Source organism: Oncorhynchus masou, chromosome 13 (genome assembly GCF_036934945.1).
Source record: "Oncorhynchus masou masou isolate Uvic2021 chromosome 13, UVic_Omas_1.1, whole genome shotgun sequence".
Classification (NCBI taxonomy): Eukaryota; Metazoa; Chordata; class Actinopteri; order Salmoniformes; family Salmonidae; genus Oncorhynchus; species Oncorhynchus masou.
In genome coordinates, this window is record NC_088224.1 from 74938770 (window position 1) to 74948707 (window position 9938).

The 9938-nt window shown below is 41.7% G+C and overlaps 1 long non-coding RNA gene across 1 annotated transcript; it reads left to right on the top strand.

Annotated features, from left to right (window-relative positions):
- The first annotated feature begins 865 nt into the window (after positions 1 to 865).
- LOC135553052 (uncharacterized) lies at positions 866 to 9679 on the top strand. Its single transcript, XR_010457546.1, has 2 exons — positions 866 to 4058; positions 5301 to 9679. It is a non-coding gene; the product is annotated as an uncharacterized LOC135553052 (long non-coding RNA).
- Positions 9680 to 9938: the final 259 nt, after the last annotated feature.

Below are 9938 nucleotides of genomic sequence, written 5' to 3' on the forward strand. Positions count from 1 at the left end.
GTAGCAATCGGTTGAAGAGGATGCATTTAGTTTTACTAGCATTTAAAGGCAGTTGGAGGCCATGGAAGGAGTGTTGTATGGTATTGAAGCTCGTTTGGAGGTTTGTTAACACAGTGTCCAAAGAAGGGCCAGATGTATACAGAATGGTGTCGTCTGCGTAGAGGTGGATCAGAAAATCTCCAACAACAAGAGCGACATCATTGATATATTCAGAGAAAAGAGTCAGAGGCCCGATAATTGAACTCTGTGGCACCCCCATAGAGACTCTCCGATTTGACACACTGAACTCTATCTGAGAAGTAGTTGGTGAACCAGGCGAGGCAGTCATTTGAGAAGCCAAGGCTATTGAGTCTTGCCGATAAGAATGTGAAGACGGCTGCACAGTACTGTCTTTTATCGATGGCGGTTATGATTTAATTTAGGACCTTGAGCGTGGCTGAGGTGCACCCATGACCAGCTCGGAAACCATATTGCATAGTGGAGAAGGTACAGTGTGATTCGAAATGGTCGGTGATCTGTTTGTTAACTTGGCTTTCGAAGATTTTAGAAAGGCCGGGCAGGATGGATATAGGTCTATAACAGTTTGGGTCTAGAGTGTCTCCCCCTTTGAAGAGTGGAATGACCGCGGCAGCTTTCCAATCTTTGGGGATTTCAGACGATACGAAAGAGAGGCTGAACAGGCTAGTAATCGGGGTTGCAACAATTTCGGTGGATCATTTTAGAAAGAGAGGGTCCAGATTGTCTAGCCCAGCTGATTTGTAGGGATCCAGATTTTGCAGCCCTTAAAGAACATCAGCTGTCTGGATTTGGGTGAAAGAGAAGCGGGAGGGGGGGTGCTTGGGTAAGTTGCTGCAGGGGAGGCTGAGCTGTTGGCCGGGGTAAGGGCTTTCCAGTTGGAAATCATGGCCAGCCGTAGAAAAATGCTTATTGAAATGGTCGATTAGTGTAGATTTATTGGTGGTGACAGTGTTTCCTAGCCTCAGTGCAGTGGGCAGCTGGGATGAGGTGCTCTTATTCTCCATGGACTTTACAGTGTCCCAAAACATTTTTGAATTAGTGTAACAGGATGCAAATATTGGTTCCTGACTTCCCTGAAAAGTTGCATATCGCGGGGGCTATTCGATGCTAATTCTGAACACCACAGGATGTTTTCGTGCTGGTCAAGGGCAGTCAAGTCTGGTGTGAACCAAGGGCTATATCTGTTCTTAGTTCTACATTTATTTAATGGGGCATGCTTATTTAAGATGGCAGGAAAGCACTTTTAAAGAGCAACCAGGCATCCTCTACTGATGGGATGAGGTCAATATCCTTCCAGGATACCCAGGCCAGGTTGATTAGAAAGGCCTACGTTTGACCGCGGACCCATCACCCACGCAGGCAATGAGGCAGTGATTATTGAGATCCTGGTAAGAAGAACAAATTCTTATTTACAATGACGGCCTACCCCAGACGACGCTGGGCCAATTGTGCGAAGCCCTATAAGACTCCCAATTACGGCCAGATGTGATGCAGCCTGGATTTGAACCAGTTGCACTGGGATGCAGAACTTATTGCACTGGGATGCAGTGTCTCAGACTACTGCGTCACTCGGGAGCCCCAATAGCACATTTCAGACACGATTGCAACACAATGCACTTCACATGAAAAAAACGCTGAAAATAAAAACGGAAATATTTACTACATACGAGGATAAAAAAAGAATAACAATTTAAAACTAAAGGACTGAAAAAACACCCTAAGGTAAATGCACCCCAGTCCAGTGTGTATTGACAGGTGATTAGAACGCTTGTTGTGGGCATTTTTACACCTGTTCAATGTTCATTTTCATGTTTGGCCCTGTCTGGGGGTGTCCTCGGATGGGGCCACAGTGTCTCCTGACCCCTCCTGTCTCAGCCTCCAGTATTTATGCTGCAGTAGTTTATGTGTCGGGGGGCAAGGGTCAGTTTGTTATATCTGGAGTACTTCTCCTGTCCTATTCTGTGTCCTGTGTGAATCTAAGTGTGCGTTCTCTAATTCTCTCCTTCTCTCTTTCTCTCTCTCTCTCGGAGGACCTGAGCCCTAGGACCATGCCCCAGGACTACCTGACATGATGACTCCTTGCTGTCCCCAGTACACCTGGCCGTGCTGCTGCTCCAGTTTCAACTGTTCTGCCTTATTATTATTCGACCATGCTGGTCATTTATGAACATTTGAACATCTTGGCCATGTTCTGTTATAATCTCCACCCGGCACAGCCAGAAGAGGACTGGCCACACCACATAGCCTGGTTCATCTCTAGGTTTCTTCCTAGGTTTTGGCCTTTCTAGGGAGTTTTTCCTAGCCACCGTGCTTCTACACCTGCATTGATTGCTGTTTGGGGTTTTAGGCTGGGTTTCTGTACAGCACTTTGAGATATCAGCTGATGTACGAAGGGCTATATAAATAAATTAATTAATTTGATTTACATTTTATTAGAACGTGTGTTATGGTCATTTTTACACGCGATCATTACACATATTCAATGTTAGTTTACAGGTGATTAGAACGTGTGTTATGGTCATTTTTACACGCGATCATTACACATATTCAATGTTAGTTTACAGGTGATTAGAACGTGTGTTATGGTCATTTTTACACGCGATCATTACACCTGTTCAATGTTCATTTACAGGTGATTAGAACGTGTGTTACGGTCATTTTTACACGCGATCATTACACCTGTTCAATGTTAATTTACAGGTGATTAGAACGTGTGTTATGGTCATTTTTACACGCGATCATTACACCTGTTCAATGTTCATTTACAGGTGATTAGAACGCTTGGATGTTGTACTTTCAGACCCATGAAATTGTGCCACTGCACACGTTCTGAACGCCTGTGTCGTAACGGGTACATTTCATGGGTCTGAAAGTACCACATTGTAGCCCCTCCCACCTCAATTTCCGTGAGTTTGACTTTGTTTGACTTCCGGCCTGTTGGGAGTTTCTAAATAGGGATAAAATTGTTCAAATTAGTCAAGGCGTTGGTGAGAAATGGAAGAAGAAATTAAAACAACTTTTCCCACATAGCATTACAACTACAAAGTTGACGCTGGCTAGCTAACTTATTTTAATTTAAATAGTTAGTTAACAAGCTAGCAATAGTCTTCTGTCTAGCCTGTAACTAATGGTTGTTACGTTGTGGGACATAGCAATAGTTATTTATACTTGTCATTTGGTTGAGACTAACATTCGTTTAGAACATAATTGTTTACTTTGTGTATATTTGTTGTGTAATTGTTTGGATTTGATAGTTGGCAAGCTGAGATGTATTTGCTCAAGTTGGCAAACTTAGCTATTAGCTCATGTTTTAGGAGAGCTGTGGGATTCCGTATTTTACATTATAGCCATTACTATATATATGATTAAATATTATCTGATGTTGGCTGTGTGAGGTATCTGCATTTGTGCACTTGAGCATCATCATGAGATTAAACAACTGCTTGCTACATCTACTTGCCTGTTTGTGTGTGTGTGACAAGAACTGAGTAACATGGTGTGACCTGCATGTTGCAAAACTGTAGATAACAGCCCAGAAAATGCTTTGTCCTTGTGTTTGTATGTAACAATATTGAGCACATGGTGTGACTTGGTGTGACTTGCACATGGTGTGACTTGACTCCAAGAAGCGCCAAGAGGCGGGGACCCGCCTGAGCGCCTGCGATAGGCTGAGCAAATCCAAACCACGCTCAGCCTCTACTGTGATAGGCCAACATACGGGTTGGAACAATGTCTATCACAGTATAAGAACAACTGTTTACGTACATCCTGTCAGTTCTCTGTTCTGCCCTGCGTGGTATTACAGTGAGCCCTTATATACGAAAGATGCATTTGCCATTTATTGCTTAGTTAATAAAAAATCCATAGTATACAATCGGTGATTCTTTGTCATATTTATCCTGATACCAGATTTGAATTTACGCAACTCTAACAGAACAGACTTGCTCCTTGCAGAATCTTGACAAAAGAGAACGTGGAATAAGATCTGGCTGTTGCAGTGCCCAGACAAGGTGAGAGCAAACTGCTACAGATATAAAAAGGTAAGATCTCTATCTTGATTAGCTATATATCAAGTTTGAACCAATGCAATGGGTATTTTATTGGCTTGCTAAATTACCTGCTTTTCCTGAAAATGTCTATCTGATAAAGTTGTTAGTTCTAGGAAATGTAAAGTACTCAAGCATCTGCAGACCAGTGAGGAGGAGGAAAGCCTATAAGACAAGAATTACTAGCTAGTTATATCAGACTTTATTGGCTTGCTAAATGAACTGCTTATCCTGAAACTGTCTCTGATAAAGCTACACTCTTGGGAAAAAAGGTGCTATCTAGAACGAACATAAGGGACGGCGGGGTAGGTAGCCTAGTGGTTAGAGCATTGGACAAGTAACCAGAAGGTTGCAAGTTCAAACCCCCAAGCTGACAAGGTACAAATCTGTCGTTCTGCCCCTGAACAGGCAGATAACCCACCGTTCCCAGGCCGTCATTGAAAATAAGAATGTGTTCTTAACTGACTTGCCTGGTTAAATAAAGGTCAAATAAAAAAGATTCAGGTAGAACCCTTGTTGGTTCCAGGTTGAACCACCTTGTTGGTTCCAGGTAGAACCCTTTCCACAGAGGGTTCTTCCTGGAACCCAAAAGGGTTACACTATGAGGACAGCTGAAGAACACTTTTGGAACCTTTTTTTCTAAGAGTGTATACTATTTTCTAATGCAATATCCATGTTACAGCCACAACATGATGATCATGTAGTCAAGCATCTGAAAACTAGCAAGGAGGAGAAAAGCCTGCTTTGGATGAGCAAGGGAGAACAATAACTAGCTATATCAGATAAACATGTTCAGGAGAAGCAGGGAGAGAGCAAGCTAGTAGTAGTAACATTATTATTGGAAACCTCACATGTGCATGTATCTGTGTTTTATATTTTAAGCAATAAGGCAGCTCTGGATTTGTGGTATGTGGACAATATACCACGGCTTAGGGCTGTTGTTATGCAGGGCGCAACGCAAAGTGCCTGGATACAGCTCTTAGCCATGGTATATAACCCCCAAGGTGCCTTATTGCTATTAAAAAACTGGTTACCAACCTAATTACAACAGTCAACAAGTAGTATTGACTAATACCCAGGGTATACGGTCTGATATACCATGGCTTGCTATCTGTCTCATGTTGTACTGATCATCAACATGAACAAGACTGAATTCTGTTGAATTGTCAACTGGTCTAAATTGTTGTTAGGATGATGTTGCTGTTCAGAATGACATGTTTGACTTGATGTTCACAGGAATCTCAATGCTATGTTGAACGAGCACCACGGATGAAGGAGCGGGAGGAAAGCGGACAGCTTCATTCTACCAAACATACAATGTTTGCTTCATGAACAATAGTTACATCTGAAATAAATACAGAATTATTTTAGTTTATTCTGTTTTTATGCTGGATGTGAGTAATTTAGCAGGTCTGTATTATAATGTATTGTTTTGAAACGTTCATTAAATATCTATTCAGTCAAAACTCACTTATTTTACGTTTGCTAAAATAATGTATGTTTTGTACTGTTACTTTTTACATTCTGAAACAGTCTCGTTAGTTTTGAGCTAGACTATGATCGGGGAAATGTCTTCTGTAAATGTCTACTACCCTTTTAAAATGTTGATGAATGAAATTAGCACCTTTTCTTATAGTTTGTTGCTACTGTCTGATGAGGAAGTGGGCGATGTGTAATACATTGGAGGAGGAAGGGAGAATTAATGAGAAATCAGAACTTGGCAATGTCAGGGAATAAGTAGGATAAATGTACATCCTATTAATGGCAAAAGAAAGTGCAGAGGTAGCTTTAAGATAACATTAGATATGTGCATGTTATGTACTGCACAGACGGCTAGCCAGCTATTTTCAAAACATTGGATTACCAATTTGAGCGATGACGTCTCAGTTTGCACCACATTTTGACATGGAGGTATGTCTCCTAGAGATGAACGTACGTTGGTGCAAAAAGTGAAAATCCATCCCAGAACAACAGCAAAGGACCTTGTGAAGATGCTGGAGGAAACAGGTACAATAGTATCTATATCCGCAGTAAAACGAGTCCTATATCGACATAACCTGAATGGCCGCTCAGCAAGGAAGAAGCCACTGCTCCAAAACCGCCATAAAAAAGCCAGACTTCGGTTTGCAACTGCACATGGGGACAAAGATCATACTTTTTGGAGAAATGTCCTCTTGTCTGATGAAACACAAATAGAACTGTTTGGCCATAATGACCATCGTTATGTTTGGAGGCAAAAGGGGGAGGCTTGCAAGCTGAAGAACACCATCCCATCCGTGAAGCACGGGGGTGGCAGCATCATGTTGTGGGTGTCTTTTGCTGCAGGAGGGACTGGTGCACTTCACAAAATAGATGGCATCATGAGGAGGAAAATTGTGGATCTATTGAAGCAACATCTCAAGACATCAGTCAGGAAGTTAAAGCAAATGAGTCTTCCAAATGGACAATGACCCCAAGCATATTTCCAAAGTTGTGGCAAATTGGCTTACGGACAACAAAGTCAAGGTATTGGAGTGGCCATCAAAGCCCTGACCTCAATCCTAAAGATAATTTGTGGGCAGAACTGAAAAGGCGTGTGCGAGCAAGGAGGCCTACAAAGCTGACTCAGTTACACCAGCTCTGCCAGGAGGAATGGGCCACAATTTATCCAACTTATTGTGGGAAGCTTGTGGAAGGCTACCCAAAATGTTTGACCCAAGAAAAACAATATTACCTCAATTAGCCCGACTAACTGGTGCCCCCACACATCGGCTACTCGGACAATTTGCATTGTGTCCCGCCAAACCCTCTTTTACACTGCTGCTGCTCTGTTTATCATCTATGCATAGTCACTTTAACTATACCTACATCTACAGTGGGGGAAAAAAGTATTTAGTCAGCCACCAATTGTGCAAGTTCTCCCACTTAAAAAGATGAGGCCTGTAATTTTCATCATAGGTACACTTCAACTATGAAAAAATCCAGAATATCACGTTGTAGGATTTTTAATGAATTTATTTGCAAATTATGGTGGAAAATAAGTATTTGGTCACCTACAAACAAGCAAGACCTGTAACTTATTCTTTAAGAGGCTCCTCTGTCCTCCACTCATTACCTGTATTAATGGCACCTGTCCACAATCTCAAACAGTCACACTCCAAACTCCACTATGGCCAAGACCAAAGAGCTGTCAAAGGACACCAGTAACAAAATTGTAGACCTGCACCAGGCTGGGAAGACTGAATCTGCAATAGGTAAGCAGCTTGGTTTGAAGAAATCAACTGTGGGAGCAATTATTAGGAAATAGAAGACATACAAGACCACTGATAATCTCCCTCGATCTGGGGCACCACGCAAGATCTCACCCCGTGGGGTCAAAATGATCACAAGAACGGTGAGCAAAAATCCCAGAACCACACTGGGGGACCTAGTGAATGACCTGCAGAGAGCTGGGACCAAAGTAACAAAGCCTACCATCAGTAACACACTACGCCGCCGGGTACTCAAATCCTGCAGTGCCAGACATGTCCCCCTGCTTAAGCCAGTACATGTCCAGGCCCGTCTGAAGTTTGCTAGAGAGCATTTGGATGATCCAGAAGAAGATTGGGAGAATGTCAGATGAAACCAAAATATAACTTTTTGGTAAAAACTCAACTCGTCATGTTTGGAGGACAAAGAATGCTGAGTTGCATCCAAAGAACACCATACCTACTGTGAAGCATGGGGGTGGAAACATCATGCTTTGGGGCTGTTTTTCTGCAAAGGGACCAGGATGACTGATAAGTGTAAAGGAAAGAATGAATGGGGCCATGTATCGTGAGATTTTGAGTGAAAACCTCCCATCAGCAAGGGCATTGAAGATGAAATGTCTTTCAGCATGACAATGATCCCAAACACACCTCCCGGGCAATGAATGAGTGGCTTCGTAAGAAGCATTTCAAGGTCCTGGAGTGGCCTAGCCAGTCTCCAGATCTCAACCCCATAGAAAATCTTTGGAGGGAGTTGAAAGTCCGTGTTGCCCAGCAACAGCACCAAAACATCACTGCTCTAGAGGAGATCTGCATGGAGGAATGGGCCAAAATACCAGCAACAGTGTGTGAAAACCTTGTGAAGACTTACAGAAAACATTTGACCTCTGTCATTGCCAACAAAGGGTATATAACAAAGTATTGAGAAACTTTTGTTATTGACCAAATACTTTATTTTTCCACCATAATTTGCAAATAAATTCATTAAAAATCCTACAATGTGATTTTCTGGATTTTTTTCTTCTCATTTTGTCTGTTATAGTTGAAGTGTACCTATGATGAAAATTACAGGCCTCATCTTTTTAAGTGGGAGAACTTGCACAATTGGTGGCTGACTAAATACTTTTTTGCCCCACTGTACATACAGTGGCTTGAGGAAGTATTCACCCCCTTGACATTTTTTCTTATTTTGCTGCCTTATAACCTGGAATTAAAATTGATTTTTTTTTGGGGGGGGGGTTGTATCATTTGATTTACACAACATGAGTGGCACAACATTTGATTTACACAACATGACTTTGAAGATGCAAAATGTTTTTTGTGTGAAACAAACAAGACATTACAAAGTCAATACTTTGTAGAGCCACCTTTTGCAGCAATTACAGCTGCAAGTCTCTTGGGGTATGTCTCTATAATGTTGGCACATCTAGCCACTGGGATATTTGCCCATTCTTCAAGGCAAAACTGCTCAAGCTCCTTCAAGTTGGATGGGTTCCACTGGTGTACAGCAATCTTTAAGTCATACCACATATTCTCAATTGGATTGAGGTCTAGGCTTTGACTAGGCTATTCCAAGACATTTAAATGCTTCCTCTTAAACGACTCAAGTGTTGCTTCAGCAGTTTGCTTAGGGTCATTGTCCTGCTGGAAGGTGAACCTCCATACCAGTCTCAAATCTCTTGAAGACTGAAAAAAGGTTTCCCTCAAGAGTTTCCCTGTATTTAGCGCGATCAAACATTCCATCAATTCTGACCAGTATCCCAGTCCCTGCCGAGGAAAAACAAACCCACAGCATGATGTTGCCATCACCATGCTTCACTGTGGGGATGTTGTTCTTGGGGTGATGAGAGGTGTTGGGTTTGCACCAGACATAGCTTTTCTTTGATGGCCAAAAAGCTCAATTTTAGTCTCATCGAACCAGAGTACCGTCTTCGATATGTTTGGGGAGTCTCCCACATTAATTTAATTTTACATTTTTTGAAACAAGTTGTTTTTTTTCCATTTCACTTCACCAATTTGGACTATTTTGTGTATGTCCATTACATGAAATCCAAATAAAAATCAATTTTAAATTACAGGTTGTAATGCAACAAAATAGGAAAAATGCCAAGGGGGCTGAATACCTTTGCAAGGCACGGTATTACCTCAATTAGCCAGACTAACCTGTGCCCCCGCACATTGACTCTGTACAGGCACCACCTATATCACCTCGCTACTGTTATTTTCACTGTCATTTTACTGTTTTTATTTATTTACTTATCTATTGTTTACCTATTTTCTTAAATTGCACTGTTGGTTAGGGCTTGTAAGTAAGCATTTCACTGTAAGGTGAAACACCTGTTGAAATAGGCACACGTGATAAATAAACTTTGATTTGATTTGCAAGAGCGATTGTTTCACTGGTTTTTCACTGGTTTCAAACACAATGATTGATAGGCAACTTCAACTTCTTGAATTCAACCATTATTGGGTTCAAATACACATTTACATTTGTGAACAGCCATCCACAACAACCACAATCCGTAAAATGCAAATAGCTAAATGAGAGAGCAGCAGTGTGAAAGTGATATCTGTACCACTGTAGACTACACCACTGCTGTCATCTTCACCTCCAAGTGTTTATTCAAGTTGGATAATCTTTGGATGC